This window comes from Anas acuta, chromosome 10 (assembly GCF_963932015.1).
Source record: "Anas acuta chromosome 10, bAnaAcu1.1, whole genome shotgun sequence".
NCBI lineage: Eukaryota > Metazoa > Chordata > Aves > Anseriformes > Anatidae > Anas > Anas acuta.
In genome coordinates, this window is record NC_088988.1 from 22443432 (window position 1) to 22461689 (window position 18258).

Sequence of the window (18258 nt, forward strand, 5' to 3'; positions counted from 1 at the left end):
CGGGCTCCATCCATCCATCCCCCAGGAGCAAACTGCTCCAGCACGGGTCCCCCACGGCTGGGCAGCAGCTCCCCCGAGCCCCCCTGCTCCTGCGGGGGCTCCTCTCCATGGCTGCAGCTGTGGCCCGGGGCCTGCTCCTGCCCTGCGGGGGCTCTCCATGGGCCGCAGCCTTCTCCAGGCCACATCCACCTGCTCCATGGGGGCTCCTCCACCCACGGGGGGGCTGCAGCGTGGAGATCTGCTCCATGTGGGACCCATGGGTGCAGTGGGACAGCCTGCTCCACCAGGGGCCTCTCCCTGCACAGCCCGCAGGGGAACTGCTGCTGCCTCCTGCCCTCCTGCTGCACTCACCTTGGGGGGCTGCAGGGCTGCTTCTCACTTCTCACTCTCTGAGCTAGTGTGTCTCAGCCTTTTTTTCCCTGCTCTCACAGAGGCTCTCTGGTTCAGCTCCGGCCATCAGTGGGTCTCTTTTGAGCCAGCTGAAAATGGCCTTTATCTAACATGGGGCAGCTTTTGGACTCTTCTCCAAGAGGTTACCCCTACAGCTGCCCCGCGATCAAAACTGCAAATACAAAACAAAACAAAAAAAAAACAAAACAAACAAAAAATAACAACAACAAAAAAAAATAAACAATACATATATATTTCTGAATTTGCTGATTTTTTTTGATGCGTTAAATTAATGCTATCACATTTTACCTTAATTTGCCTAACTTAGAGTTGACATTCAGTCTTATTAACTAATATCAAGCCATTTGACATTCAGTGACATGGTAAATAAACCTAGAGCATTTGAGCACCATTACAAGTGCTTCACTCCTCAACGCACTCTTCCATGTATCTGAAGAAACTCTGTGGTATATTTGCTATATTTCACTCTACAGAGAACTGATATCAGAGGAATCAGATGAGGTATTTTCTAGCCTGGTATGTGGGAAGGTAACAAGCAGTAGAGTTGACGGGACCCCAAACATTTTCTCAAGAGACAGTAAAAAATGCATGATAGATTTTAATTTCTCTAGGGTCCTAGGTCATCGCCTTGCTTTCCAATTTTATATCACATTTCTAATTATATCACAGTTCTAATCCTTCAGAATCAACAAGAAAAAATACAAAAATCAAGTTATGCATCAAGGGAGATAAATAAAGCCTGTCTGGTCTCAAAAGAGAAGTCATTGCCTGTAGCCGTAGCATTTATTCATTTCTAATTAATTCTATAACTTCTGTGCTTTTTTTTTTTTTTTTCCAGAAATCCTCAATAAGCTTTCTTGTCCGAATCCTTAAATCCTGTGAGTATGAGTTTTCTCAGAATAACTAAAATCATAAGAAGTAGTGCAACATTAACATAAAATAGAAAAATGAAACATTGCCTTTTGATTTGTGAGGTTTTTATTCTTTAATTATTTATTTTAGTAAGAAGGAAGTGTTATTCTGTCTTCTGACTGATGGCTAATTATTAACGTGTTGTGGATATGTCTCCAGGATGGCCACTTTACCTGCCTCTCCTAGTAGGACGAGCCACAAGTTCACTAATTTCAACCCTTTCAGTGGACGGATTAAGTTCCTGCTGAACTTCCATTATTTTATACAATTTCCTTTTTTTTTAAGCTATATTTTTATTTTTAAAAATGCTCCTCTAACTTAAATTTCTGTTATGAAAGCATTTTATTACTTGGCTTTCTGAATTCACTTGCCCTTTATTAATGCTTTTCAAGCATACCAAAGTTCTTTTTCAGTATTTCAATCGTATGGTTGCTATTAAATTTCAAATAAATTTCCAGATCTGCCTTCAGCTCATGCATCTATGGTTTTTAGCTTTTGATAGCAAAAGGCAGAAGTTAAGCAAGAATAAAAACTGCTGTAACAGAGCTAGCCTACACCCAACCTCTTTTACAATCTCAATTATTGTGGTGGCCATCAGTTAAGAGTGAAAAATATATAGAAAACAGTTCATTATTCTACTACAAGACAAATTTTATTTCTCTGACTTAGTGATCACTTCGTATAATATGACTGTTTAAATGTAGATTGAGAATAGTGATACAATCAGCATCAAATATTAAAAACTAAGTTCTGTCTGATTGTTGTATTCTTGTGTCTTAATAGGCAACTGGTATTTGTTTTAAACACCACTCTCTTGGAACAGAACATCACCCAAAGGATGTATCACCTAGAAAAACTATGCACTGTTTTCTCATGTGTAATGAAAGTTATCTTCTGTTCATATGAATAAACCTTGAAAATGGAATCTGCATGTTTGGTGGAACTGTGATCAAACCATTAGGTGTAAGGCGACTCCTTATGTTAAATTCCAGCCCCAGTTTACTGCCTCTCAGGGTAGAGGCAACTGAACAGAGCTATTTAGCAAGAAGAATGAGCTCTGTCTTTTAGCAGCCTAATATTGCTCTCACAAACTAAGAGGGGTCTCTAATGAGCCCAGCAGCTCTCCTGCTCTCTCCACTCACACTCCATGGAGATGCTTCTCCTGCTCTCCCTGCACTGCACAGATGGATAGAGACACTGTTGAACTTCTCTTCTGCTCCCTCCAGAAGTGAGTCAAGAACAGTAGGAGAGGAACAAGGTCAGGAGAGGCAGAACAGGTCACACTGGGATTGTGTGATAGATGTGGGATTAAACCCAGGCAGGAAAGGACTGAAGTAGGTATGAGGCAGCAGAACTAAATCTTCAGCAGAGAATAGCTGAATGTGGGATCCAGAGCTGTTGTATAAATAATCAAAATTTCAAATCTTAGGTAAACTGGAAATGCTAATGGTCACAAATACTTTACCACCTGGGTGGGAATGGAGAGTTCTAAAAAAAAATAATAAAAAAATAAATTAAAAAAAAAAAAGAGGAAGATGAAAACCCAGAAACCCTCCAAGAATTTGCAATTATTTAAACCAATGATAAAGGAATTGTTTTCTTAAAAACAGGAGAAAACAGTTACCATTCTAGCTTACATCTTAAATTCTGTTTGCATTAGAATCTAAGTTTGCTTAATACATGGTGGTGGAAAACCCACATAAAATCTTAGAGATAAGAATGTGCATTCTACAAATTAAAAATGAGTAGTGCATTGCTGAATGAGATTAAAATTAAAATAAAAAAATAATAATTTTGTTGGAAAATTACTGAACAGACTTCAAAACAAAAAGAGACAGCCGATACTGCTTACTATTTGGTCATTGGTGCAACCTGCAGTATGGCTTTATTTTTGGTAGACTCACTGGAAATACTGGAACTAATGTAAGAAATAACAGTGACTTGAAAGGGACCCTGAAGTGAAAGTATAGATAGAAGATCCTGGTTTTGCAATCGTGTTTATTTATAATGAATCATAATTGCAATTATGCATCTATTGTGTTGTTGTGTGTCTTCAGTTACTTTTGTAACTATTGAATACTATCTGATGTGGTTCTATGAAATAAAATTATATGGCAAAATACCTGAAAGTAGAAATTTTATTTTATTTTATTTTATTTTAATTTTATTTTTTCTACCTCTGTCAATTCAACCAAGATTAGATATTACTTCATGACTTGTTGTTTGATGGTAAGCCTGACATGAGCGAGGAATGTGCACTTGCAGCCCAGAAAGCCAGTTGTATCCTGGTCTGCATCAAAAGAAGCATGGCCAGCAGGTTGAGGGAGGTGATTCTTCCCCTCTACTTTGCTCTCATGAGACTCCACCTGGAGTACTGCATTCAGCTCTGGGCTCCCAAGCGCAAGAAGGACATGGAAGTATTAGAACAACTCCAGAGGGGGGCCACAAAAATGATTAAGGGACTAGAGCACCTCTCCTATGAGGACAAGCTGAGGCAGTTTGAGTTGGTCAGTCTGGAGAAGAGAAGGCTCTGGGGAGATCTTATAGGCCTTCCAGTACCTAAAGGGGGCCTACAGGAAAGCTGGGGAGGGACGCTTTGTCAGGGAGTGTAGTGATAGGACAAGCAGGAATGGCTTTAAATGAAAAGAGGATAGATTTAGATTAGACATAAGGAGGAAATTCTTTAGGCACTGAAACAGGTTGCCCAGAGAAGCTATGGATGCCCCATCCCTGGAAGTGTTTAAAGCCAAGGTGGGAACTGGCTTTACTTACAAGGTGGAAACTTTCAGCAAACTGGTCTATTGGAAGGTGTCCCTGCCCATGGAAGGGGGGGTTGGAACTACATGATCTTTAAGATCCCTTCCAACCCAAAGCATTCTATGATTCTATGACTTCTTTTTAAAGGGAATGTTCATTAGCAGTTATGATTTACCTGAGATATGAGAGAAAGACAGGTTTTGTAAATAGAAAAAAAAAAATGTAAAAAAGAAGTAGATATGAAATATAAACCAAAAAAAAAAATCACAAAATATTTTGGTTAAAAAGGTGAACTTGACATATTAAATATCAAAAAAAAAACAGTAAAATATACAAATGTGCTGAAAAGTGCCCTTTGTTCTTCAGGAGAAAATTTCAGTACTTTAGTCAAAAAGTTAACATCAGCTGAGGCACCCAGTTATAACATACTGGTCTCTAAGGAAATCCCAAGTGTTCTGTATAATAGTATCTTTCATGCAGACAGTCATTTGCATTAAACATTTTTCCTCATTTGAAAGAGATAAAGCATCATTGTTAGAGGAACTGATGATACATTTCAAGTCTTTTTCTCCTGTGGTTTCAGCTACCTTTAACATGGAAAGAAATACCTTTTAAACTATCAGCACAATATCACCACCTCTCAACAGCAACGGTTTGATATAGTAACAACACTTAGAAACTTCAATATTGCTATGATATAGGCCAGCAAATCTTAAGTGGAATTTAGGAGGGCCTAAGAGCACTGTGGTATTTACCTAATGAGTTTCTCCATAACAAGAAAGACCCGTATTATTTCTTAATCAGAACCCAAACAGCAAAACTGTCTTGCCACAACTATAACTGAGGAAGGTGCCATCTCAACAAAATATATATGTGTGTGTTCATTTAACCTCTTTGATAAAATGCCCATTAAAATAAATAAATATTTTGCTTGTGCATTAATTATGCTAGTAGACTATACTAATTTGCACCTGAATTAGAACTCCAGCTAACTGCAACCAAGACACACAAGGAAAATTTCCTAGATGCTCTTTTCCCAGTGGATAATCAGGTGAAATGATATCAAGAGAATGAAGAAAAAGAGCATAGCCTAAATACCTTCTCTGTGCTCTTGTGAGCTCTTGTGTCACTACAGGTGCACAATAGCCATCAAGTATTTACCAGATCCTCACATCACTAAAGAGACTACTGGTTTGGAAACTACCACTTGCTACTAGTTCAACTTAACAGCAGCCTACACTCAGAGGGAAGTATTTTGGTTCTTTAGGGGCAAGGGGCTATTTGGAAAATAATGGGAATGCAACGTGGCCAGGTCAGAGCAGAAGCGGTTCATTCCTGCAGCTGCAGAAGGTAACAGAGCAGTGGAATGACAGGCTCTGCTGATAGGAACTCTGCTCAGATGGGGCAGTTACAGGTTCATGCACCTTTATTTACGTTATGCAACCCCTTCTTCACCAAAAGTGGGTCAGGTAGGCAGGCATATAGACAACAGTATTGATTGAAATCTTTCAGATAAGGCTCTAGGCAGTAAATACTTATTTATTTATTTATTTTCTTTTAAATCCACGTCTTTGTTAGTTAAATCTTGCTGTGACTGGCAAGACCGAAAATATTTTTTAACTAGTGAGGCCTGCAAAGGTCTGTAAGACATTAAGTGTTTTACGTCCACAGCGTATGTGCTAGAAATTACAACCAGAGCCACAAATCAAAAAAGTGTATTCAGTGGAAAGAACTAAGCTAATTTACTTCAGTTACTGGATTTTGGTATAGTTCCACTTAATTGATTAAATGCCAATCATTTAGACAGGGAAATAATCAGTGATGGTTCTATGATTTCATTCCATTGTATAATTAATTAATGTGTTAGGGCATCAACATCCTTTGATATTTAACTAGTTACAATTTTATGTCAAAATCCCAAATGAATTCATAACTAACACTCATGCACACATACTATTGTTCTCTCTCTAAATGTAAGCGCAAAATTTATCATGGAATCATGGAATCATTAAGGTTGGAAAAGACCTCCAAGATCATCTGGTCCAACCACCCCCCTACCACCAATATCACACACTAGACCATGCCCCTAAGCACCAAGCACAGCATTCTATACTGTTGACACTCTGAAAGATAATAGAAATTCAGAAAAAAGAGGACACTACTATAGAATACAGAAGGATGTTCTTTTGTCTTTCTTTTATATTTCTAGAATTAGGAAAACAAAAACCAAAAAACCACAACTGATAAAGAATATGGAAATAAATGAAAGAAAATAGCCTTCAGCTGCATTCCAGGGCCAGACAGCATTTGTCCATGCCCAGGAGCACAGAGAATTAGTGGAAATAAACAACCTTTGTTCACCTTCATTATCCAAAATAAATAAATAAATAATATAAAATAATATAAAATAAAATAAAATATCAAAATACCAGTGCTTGCAAAGTTCGTGTCTCTTGCATACATTATAAAAAAAAAAAAAAAAAAGTTATTTTTAAATTGCTCCCTGCTTCCTCATGGAGCTGTTCTGTTATCAAGTAAACAAAGATGGGGGAAGAGAATGAGAGAAAGTGGTGAAATCAAGAATAATTTATATTTATATACATACTTATATACTTTAAAATGTCCTGGGATCTCAAAGCAAACTGGTTTTACAGAGAGATAAAGTATGTAATCTAAATGCAGGGGAAAAACATATGATGAAGCATGGTTTAGTGTTATCCAAAGACTGTAGTACAGAAGGTGTACCAAATATCAGAATACTTCTTCCCATTCATCTTGTTTCACATCCATGCAGGTTTTGTTTTATAGTTTTCATGTGGATTTGGGGGGGGGGGGATATTGGGGGTAGGCAGGGAAATTCAGTTCTGCACTTGGAGGCCAAGAAATAGACATATTTTTTCCCAACTTTCCAAAAAATAGTACATACAATAGCACCATAAAGTTTAGTTTTAAGTAAGTACTTGACAAGCAGAATATATATATATATATATATATATATATATATATACATATATATATATAAGTGTGCTTGGCAAGCATTGGGAGCAATTTGACAAAAGAATTTGCTAACCCAATGCAAAACTGTAGATAAATGCTAGCTGAGCTTATGTCATATTAATAAATTGTGCATGAGAGCTCAGAGCTATATCTTAGTATGAGGCATCAATGACCACAAAATTAAGCAGAATGAGTTTTTCTGTCCAACCTGCCTCCGACTGCAGACTGTAGCTAAATAAGCTTAGAAAGAAATGTTTGCTACACATCATGTGAGAAAGGCTGAGCCAGTGCTGTGTGATCCTAGCAACTGAATCAGAGTTCTTCCACAGGCAGGGATACTGTCAGTAAATTCTCAGAACATGGACATGTTCTTCTCAGAACATGGACATGGGTTGTAAATTGCAGCACAACCTTTGTTCTTAAAAAGAAAATGAAGGGAAAAATAAAAGGACTGTGAAAGTGTGGTAAGGGAAAGCCCCTGGCAGGGGCCCAGCGCTCTCCCTTTTACTTAATCACTGCTCACAACTTGCCCCATTCTTCCTGCTTGGGCCTGTTTGCCTGTAGAGCTAGGAAGAAGAATTGCTTTAAGTGCCATTTCACATCAGAAATCAAGCCTTCTATATGCCCTTCGCCACACATATAATTTACGCCTCTCAAAGACGTAAATGCTAGCTGGAGTACTGTGTCTGCATGTGCACAAAGGGTATATCGGAAGCCCTTTGGGGAATGTATTTTCTACAGCAAGAGGCACTCTTATGGGCACAAATTGGTTAAGCATGTTAATAACACAACTTGGAATATACTGTGAAACAAAAGATATCTCTGTGAACTGACTGGAAAAAAACAGTCGAGCGGTGCAGACCTGTAATCATAGCAGCTCACGCTATACACGGCTGATCACTGCCATAGCAACAGACTGTGTTTAGTTACACCACTGCAATCAAGGGGGGATAAGCTACAAGGGCGAACAGATGCCAAACAGTTTCTGTAAAGAAGAAATTTGTTTGAATATATACATTGAGCAATTCACAACATTAAACAAACCAAAGGTCAGAGGAAGCAGGAAAAAGAGCTCAAAACATACGTACAGAAATTTCAAGTGGCTCAATGAGCTTCATTGTTAGCCTCCAATTTTTCCATATAAAGTGCATTTGTGTTGAACATCTTTAGTTTTCTTTGATATTTCTCAGAGACGCAATATGGGACAATCTGCAGAACAAGCTATCCAAGACAGATGAAGAAAGAGTAAGGCCTTTTATGATTTTGCTCCAGGATTATACTTTTTACTTATTTGTTTAACACTAGAAATGCCTACAGCATTACCAAAGGGAAGAAAAAAAAAAAGTTACTCTTTTAGAGTGGGAGACAAATCTTATGTGTAGAGAACAAGAAAAAAAAAAAAAAAAAAAACTGTGCAGAAGCTGAGATGAAATACTGATAAAGAGACTGACCAAGTGATGCACCCAATGCTCTTAGCTTCATTGAAGTCTAAGTCTTATAATTGATTTCCAATGGTTTTGTGCCTTCCTAAAAAAGTGAGTATTTGACCTCCAACTTATGCACGAAACTAAACTTTAGAACTGATCCAAGACTCAGATTTCACACAGTACTAGTATCTTTTTGCTGTGCTGCAGGTCTAAAATATGTGAGTGAGCCTAGAAACCTAATTTAAGGAGTTTCTTATTTTCAAGTTCATTTCACAGATCAACTTCTTCACTGCAGATTGTTTTGTGGTAGATTTTTTTCCATTTACTGATTTTTAAATTTTTTTTTTTTACTTCTCTGTTTGCTTTCATAGTCTTATATGTTCTCACACAATTTTTAAAAAAGGAGAGATCAATTTTCAATAAAAAGAAGAGACAAAAAAAAAGAAAACCACATCACAAGTCTACATATAAAAAATGTATAACACTGTATGATGCTGACTATGCAAGAATAACTTTCAGACACAGGTATTCCTCCAGAGGATGTAGTAGTGATATTCAGACATAAAGTTGATACCAAACAGTTTTCCTTATACAGATTTTTGGATTAGGTCATGTAGTAGTTTCCTTATCAGGATTGCTTCTACACCTTCTCCAATAATACAAAAGCTGGGTGCAGTTAAGCCGTAGCAAAAATCAATTAAATAAAAAGGAATGTAAAAGAAAATGTGATGAAGAGAATTACAAATGTGCTTGGGTATGAATAAGCCCCAGAAATGTCAGTAGCTACGGGCACAGACAAGTTTCAAAATGTATCAGGGTACTTACTAAAGGAAAAAGGTAAACACCTAAACACCTTACAACAAGCACTCAGGTACAAGAAGAGTGCTAACTGTATGTAGAAAAATCAGACAATATAGGATTTTCCAAAGTGTAAGAAAAGAATACAGAAATAATGATCAATTTTAAATTAACTTAAGGTTTTATAGGGAAGCAGGATTGGCACTACAGAGGATTTGAATCAGACTGATAATATGTATTGTCATTACATATTACCATGTAATGATAATATTCTTCTTTTCATAGCTAGTTGAAGTGATTATTTTTCCTTGAAATAATACAGTGATTAAATAACAAGTAGTAATCCAAGGTATTACCGCCTCATATTTGTAAAATAAATTAAACTAGCATTTGATACAAAGCTATTCGTTCTTTTCTTTGAAAGAAAAGAAAAAAAAAAAAAAGATCTGCTTATGCTTAAAATACTTACTATATCATAAATTTGCTCATCACTGAGTCAAGTTTGAAAAGGTTTACTTATTACTTATAAATATTCACAAACCGTATAATAGAGAGATAGATCATCTATTTTAATAATATGATTTAATAATACAATTTAAAACTGATATTGGGCTCTCACTTCAGAGCACTAAAAATTAACTAATTAAATACAATTTAGTTCATGAATTTTTGTATGAAACTGACAAAGCCTTTTTAATTCAATTGACATGTGCAAATCCTTTTCTCCACCCATTCCAACTTCAGTTCCAGAGACCAGGTCTTTATATACAGAAGAAGCTATAAAGTTGAAAATATAAAAATATGTTGCAGATGATATTCCAAAGGCATCTTAAAAACTGTCATCACAACAGACACCTAAGGAACCTTATTTACTTCATTTTAAGAGAGAAAAACAAACCAAACCAACCAATCAACCACATGTGCAATTTCATTGTCAAGTCTGCTCAAGAATAATTATTTTCCTTCAGTTTGTTCTGAATATTCTAGTAGGAAGTGTTTTGTTACTGCTCCTTTATAGCACTGTGTTGACTCTACACATACATCAGCAAGATATATTCATTTAAAAGAATCACTGAAAAGTAAACCAAATTTGCTTTTTAATATATACCTAGTTATATATACATATATATTATATATAATATATATAATAAATAAATAATAATATAATATAATATATATATATACACACACACACATATATATATGTATATATATTATATGTGTGTGTATATATATGTGTATATATATATATATACACAAATACCTCCACAAAAGTGAAAATCATAGGTTTTGGTATTTGCCAGCTGCTCACCTGGAATAAGTTGTTGGTATTACAGAAGAGAGGGAATGAAACAGTTACTGTTTTACTGATATATTGGTAGATTCTACAAAAGTGTAAAAGTCTTGCAAAATGCTATACAAATACTAATCTTGCATCAAGTAGTCCTACAGACTACAGTGTCACAGTTCACATGCTTAACACTTAGTCAGAAGGAATCTATTTCAATTCAAAAGAGATTGTAGGGGCAGCTCCTGAGCTTTCAGTCTGTATCTCCATAGTGCTCACAATGATGCCTACAGTTTTCTGAACTTCACTGAAACAGATGTAAACAAAGCTGTTTAGTAGCTTGGAGTAGAGAACCATTAATTTTACAGTAGTTTTTATATGCTTTGACTTCTAAAGAAAATAAAATTAGATTGAAAAATGCATCAAGGTTATGCATTTGGACCCCATATGAATCCCATATGAATGAGTCTCTTAAAGTATCATGAAATTCCATTTTATTTGCTCTACTTTTCCAAAACTTTGTGTTACCGTAAAGAGAAAAGCTGGATTTAAGGAGCTAAAAATTCCTTTTCTTAGAAAAAAAATTACAATGAAATTACCTGTAAAGAACTGCAGTTCTTATTTTTACCAGTATGTTAAAAATGTATCTTGAGTTCCAAGTAAATAAATCAAGATGTTGCATAATAATCTTGCCTTTCTTTCTTTCTTTCTTTCTTTCTTTCTTTCTTTCTTTCTTTCTTTCTTTCTTTCTTTCTTTCTTTCTTTCTTTCTTCTCTAATGGTTTAAAAGATATCCTGAGCTACTTGGTCAGTGCCCCTAAATTATGAATGTAATTATTTTGTAAAATTGAAAAATAGGAAGAACAGAAAAAATTCAGCAATGTAATTCAAGTATTCTTCATTTTTTCCCTTTAAGATTCCTTACACAACAGTTTTCCCAAAAAGACAACAAGTAGTCTCCATAAAGCCAGTTGATTCTCTTTGTTTAGCATGAAAATATTATTTACTATAATGTATACATAGCTGCATTCCAACAGCTCTTATGTTGAGCAGTTCTGGTGGGTTGACTTGGCTGGCTGCCAGATCCCCACACAGCCACTTGCTCACTCCCCCTCCTTAATGGATCAGGGATTGAAAATAAGATGGAAAAACTTATGGATATTGACATCACTCTCTAGTAACTGTTATGGGCAAAACAAACGTGGCTTAGGGAAGATTAACTTACTTTATTACCAATGAATAACAAAACAGAGCAGTGAAAGCTAAAAGCAAACTAAACTAAAACCACCACACCCCCACCCACATGCATCTACCTCCTACCCCGAAGCCCTGCAGTGGAATAGGGAATGAGGGCTGCAATCAGTCCATAACGCTTCATCATCTGCCACTCCTTCATCCTCACTCTCTCTCGCTGGTCCCTCCTATGAGATGCCATCCTTCCCAAACTGATCCTGCATGGGCTTCCCACAGGCTGCAGCTCTTCAGAGAACTGCTCAGACATGGTTCTGTACCACAGGGTCCATCTGTCAGGAGCAAGCTGCACCAATGTGCTCCTGCGTGGACTCCTCTTATAGAATCATAGAATCATGAGGGTTGGAAAAGACCTCAAAGATCTTTTGGTCCATCCATCAACCTACTACCAACATCACCCACTAAACCAAGTCCCTGAGTACCATGTTCAACCTTTCCTTAAACATCCCTAGGGCCAAAGACTCCACCACTTCCCTGGACAACCTGTTCCAATGCCTGACTACTCTTTCTGAGAAGCAATGTCTCCTAATGTACAGCCTAAATCTCCCCTGGTGCAACTTGAGGCCATTCCCTCTGGTCCTATCACTAGTTACCTGTGAGAAGAAGCTGACCCCCAGCTCCCCACACCTTCCTTTCAGGTGGTTGTAGAGAGCAATAAGGTCTTCCCTGAACTTCCTCTTCTCCAGACTAACCAACCCCAGTTCCCTCAGCCACTCCTCGTAGGACCTTCAGGCCCTTCACCAGCTTTGTAGCCCTTCTGTGGCTACACTCTCCAGAGCCTTGATGACCTTCTTGTAGTGAGGGGCCCAAAGCTGAACACAGCATTCGAGGTGCAGGCTCACCAGAGCAGAGTACAGGGGGACGATCACCTCCCTGGTCCTGCTGGCTATGCTATTCCTGATACAAGCCAGGATGCCGTTGGCCTTCTTGTCCACCTGTGTACGCTGCTGGCTCATGTTCAGGTGAGCATTGATTAACACCCCCAGATCCTTTTCCTCTGCACAGCTTTCCAGCCACTCTGCCCTAAGCCTTGGTGTCATTTGCAAACTTACTGAGGGTGCATTCAATTCCCTCGTCCAAATCATCAATAAAGCATTAAAGAGGACAGGCCCCAACAACAACCCCTGGGGAACAAACAGGCTGCAGCTGCGGCCCGGGGCCTGCTCCTGCCCTGCGGGGGCTCTCCATGGGCCGCAGCCTCCTCCAGGCCACATCCACCTGCTCCACTGGGGGCTCCTCCACCCACGGGGGGGCTGCAGCGTGGAGATCTGCTCCGTGGGGGACCCATGGGCTGCAGGGGGACAGCCTGCTCCACCGGGGGCCTCTCCCTGCACAGCCCGCAGGGGAACTGCTGCTGCCTGCCTGGAGCACCTCCTGCCCTCCTGCTGCACTCACCTGGGGGGCTGTAGGATTGTTTCTTGCACATTTGCTTACTCACCTCTCTCAGTGGCTCTTGTACTGGATTTTTTTCTGTTCCTTGCCTATGCTCTCACAGAAGCACAATCACATTGCTTGTTGGTTTGTTTCTGGCCAGCAGAGGGTCCCTTTTTGGAGCTGGCTGGAACTGGCTCTTATCTAACATGGGGCAATTTTGGACTCTTTTCTGAGAGGTTACCCCTGCAGCCACCTGGCTACCAAAATTTTGCCACATAAACCCAATAGAGCAGTTTTATTCTCTTGTGTAAGTATGGTATATTAGCAGTGACAAAAAAAAAAAAAGAAAAAAAAAAGAAAAAAAAAAGAAAAAAAAAAAGCAACTAAATGCTTCAGTTGTAAAATGCCATGATCTTGTATCATATTTTACATTTTCTATCTTTCCTGAGAATCTGTAGTAGAATCTTTTAGGATCCAAACTGAGATACAGAATCCAAACTTATGCTCATATTTTAATATGAAAATATGTGAGGCTTAGCACATTTGGGTAACACAAACAATGAGAAAGCTCCTAAAAGATTTGAGAGGCTTTTCCAGAAAGAGAAAAGATGAATCACCTTTTATTTATTTATTTATTTATTTATTTATTTCATCTGTTTTAAGTTTCATCTGGTTAAACAAATAGTAAGAGTGTTTCTATGCAAAAAGAATTTTTATAAACAAAATATTTTGTAAGCTGGCACTTGATGGTGTTTTCAGCTGAAATGTTTTCATGAGATTTTTCATAAATTTTTCATAGGGTACAGGGTAGATCTAAGGTATCAAAACACTCAGAAGGATTAAGTTCTTTCTGAAAATGTCAAAGCTTTACTTCTCTAATGCAGTTACTTGGAGGGGTGACAACACTGTTGATTTTTCATGTGAAAAGGTTAAATTTCATTGATAATGGACTGAGATCACAGGCATTAACTTGTGGTCACCACCCACAAAAGAGACTAAGAACTGGTCCTATCTGGGTTTGCCTAAATAACACTTAGTCTGAAGATCTGTAACTTGTTATCAATATAGTGCATTTTTAATCTGTGAACAGGAAACCACACTTCAAAGAAGAAAAGCTGCTTGTAAGGAGCTCTTTGGGGTTAATATACAGTAGTTTGGCCATAAGAGGAGATCTTAGAAGTGGTTTTTGAAAGTAGACTGATTGCTTTTGAAGAATACGCACAAGTCTAGCATCTGTTGCCTCTGACAGGGCTTCCCTAGTGGTATAGATGTTTTTATTTTTTAGATTAATTTAGAAAAGTTTAAACACTTTAAAGAGAAAAGTCTGAATCTAATGTAAACCGGAATTCTTACTACTTCGTCACAAGAAAAAAACAAAAAACTCCAGCACTACCACCACCAAAAAACAACCCACTCTCCCCACCCCCCCCCAAAAAAAAAAAAAAAACTGCAAAAAATAAACTTATTGTTCTTTTTGTTTTTATGCTAAAACAGTTCTAATTCTGAAAAGGGATGCAAAACCTTGCGGTTATGCCGGTTATGAATAGGAGTGATATTTGCACTTGCAAGCTGCTGTGTGTAGTAGAATACAGAAAGCACACAGCATGCTTCAGAATGACAATATTGAAGCAGGGTAAGCTGAGACTTCAGTAATGGCATGTAATTCACTTGCTTTTACTGATAACTCCTTCTTGCCAACCCATACTGTGTTTTTATATTTTACATACACGCAGGCAACAGATTGTCTCTTATGGTATGTCTGTACAGTGTCCAATAAAATAGGATTCTGACAGGCATCTCTGGATACAATCCCTGTGCAAATTATAAAGAATCATGGCCCCTAATCTGAAGAAAAGTGCTTGTTTGAAAAATACATTAAAAACTTTTCTATATGGGAATTTCCATATTGGAAGTGTTAGGCAAGAGACAGACATACAACAGCTGTATCAAGTCTTTCTGTATGGCATAAGGTTTTGCCGGTTCTGTACATGTAAGGTGATGCCACAAAAACAGGTTGTCTTGTGAATACAGAGCTGCAGAGAGCACTTCCAGGATGATCACAGTTTCATAAGATACATTCAGAATTGTACCTCTGACTGCAAGTACCCTGGAGAGTTTTGGTTCCTGGGTAGGTCCATATCAAAGTGAGTCCCCTCTTCCCTTGCCCTCCTCAGAAGGAAACAGAGGAGAGGAGGACCACATTTAAGCAAGATTTGTAATTGAATGGATGAATAACCACAACCCTGATACCCACTGTAGTGCTTACTCACAGACAAAGTTAAACACAGTCTGCAGGGCTAGGTACACCTAATAAAAAATTGCAAAGGTTCTGTACAATAACAGATAGGAACTATGCCTTTAGTGCTAAAAGGCTTACATTTTAAAGAGAGAAAAGCTAACCCAATTAGAACCAATAGAAATTAGTTCTGTATGTAAGATGTATTGTGTTTGAACCTTCTCTGTATCTCATACTGACTCATGACTAATTTATTATGTTGGAAGCATATTATGATTATATTAAAATGTGCTTGGCATATGGGACCATTAGTGTGCCAAATGAAGTGTCCACATTCACATCTGCAGGTGTAAGCTACCTTCATTTTTGTTGCAGGGTAAGAATGTAGGCAAGCTTAACAATATTTAGAAGATTAATGTTTCAGTAGACAAAGAATGGCCTTACAGGATTATGAAATCCTTCAAAAGCTGATTTAGAATCAGAAGAAATAACTGTCTAATCAGAATCAGTAGTGTTTAGTTGTTGACTCCAGAATGCTGTGTTTGATGAAATATCAGAAAGCTGAATCAATTTTAGCCTTTGTCTGTGTATTAATGGCTTCCTTGATGATTTTTAACTTAATATTCCCTCATCTGTCTGTCTAAACATAAATTCTTTGAAATGCACATTGATTTCTTTGTAAAAACAAGTAGATGTATGAGCTGTTCATCCATCTTTAAGAGCCATATGTTCCATGGAACTCCATACAAAACAAGCATAAAAATACCTACCCTTTTCCAGAAGTGTGAGTTGTTTTATGTGCAGTGATAACAACTTACTTTTGAAGGAGTGTTTTACTAGAAGCCATAACCATGTCTATATATAGCTATGTTAGTAACATACTACACAGAGATGCACTTAGTGCATAGATACTTAGATTAGCCATGTAAGTGTCAGATAACTCTGTTTAAATAAGTTTAGTATTCCCATTTCCCACCAAATAGGTTCACATTGCTTTACACGAATCTTTATGAAATCATGAGATTTTTGTATTCTCTATTTCTGTCTAGAAACCCCAGAAGATCACAGCAGGTAGTTGAAGTGAAAGAGCTAGGAATGGACCCCAAAATTCCCACTTGGCTGTCATGTATTGTAGTAATAAACAGGCATAAACACAATCAAATCTTTCAACAGTTCAGTGTTTAGGTTTTTGTGAGAATATATATTTAAGCATTCTTTGCATTATCTTAGTGTATGTACATCTGACTCCATTTACTTAGCTTACAAGGAGATGTCCTTTTATTGCATGGGTAGAATAGTCCTCTGCTTTGATTAGAGAACATATATACAATATTCCAAAGCATTATGTTATAGCAAGAAAATAGCTTGGGACAAAATATCTGGTTTTATTGGTCTCGAGTGTGGAAGGTTGGGGAAAAAAACCATACACGAATACATAATGAAAGCAGCAAGAACAGTTGCATGAGAATTTACTTAAGTGCTAACAATGTTATTGGCCATAAGATAGTCTGTTAGCTTTTTCTAGTTTGGGAAAGATAGTTTATTATTTTTACTATTATTGTATTTGAAACTGGAATTTTAATGTAATGGTTATATGAAAACTAAAGTCAAGGCATGAAATTTATTTAGGAACTTGAAGACAAAGAATACTTTTTTTTTTTTTTTTTTTTTAAGCTAAATGTGATTTTTAGAAACCTAATAGTTAGGCACTGTGATCTGAAACATGTCAATGGAAAAAATAAATTAGATAGAATGTAGTTTTCTGAACAACAGTTGACATTTAAATATCGTTCAGCACTCTCACTTAGTTTAAACAGAGGAAGTAGGAAAGCATTGACAAAATTGGTGGCAAATGTGCAGATCCTCTTAGGAGATTGCACCTTCTCTTGCAATTGGGCATGTTCAGACAAAAAAAAACTTCCTTGAGTGCAGGGTGGGACATGCCAAGGATGAGTGCTCAGCAAGCTGTGTGTCTGGAACACAAGAGAGACTGTTGAGAGAAGAAAGCAGAAGACACACAGACAGATCACAGATGTGATTATAAAAAAATAAGACAAGAATACAAAAAATTGCAGATGTTCTCAACTAAGAGCAATCCTGAAAGAAAATAATTGGTCTGTTATGAACTTGGAATTTATTCCTGTTCCTACTCATTCTATTTTCAGAACTGTTGTTGTTGTTGTTGTTGTTGTTGCTGTTCTTTGTTATTACGTTCAAATACAATACAAATTTTTTACAGCTTTTGGTCTAAAGATAAGAGTCTACTCAGTTCCATCTAAAACATTGGCCAAATCAGGGTCTTTTCACAAGGAGACAGCAGTAAAGTCTCCTTCATGAAGCAGAGCCAAGTTCAATTAATCTGTCTGGGTGGCTGCAAATAAATAAAATCAAACAAGTGACCTCTTCCCTTTCTGCCTTCCAAAACAAATGTCAAAACGCAAAATCAGTATTCCCACTAAAATCTGTTTTGGCATCTAGTAAGCATGACAAATGATATCCTATGACCTATAAATGTAAATTGCCAGACATTCTTGGAGATGTAACAGTATTCTCACTCCTAATTACTTAGCATGACTATACCTGCAAAATTAAAAATGAGTTATTTAATTGACAGACTTTAACAGCTGAAGCACTCATTGTGATCCATTAATCTAGTCTCTACCTGCAGCCTGCATGAAACAGAATTTCGTCTGCTAATTTCATTATCAAACCCTTAACTTCTGATCTAGTTCCTGCAAATATTTCAGAGAAATACTTTGACTGAAAACAATGAAACAACTACTATGTTGCTTGGTCTTTTGTTTCCAT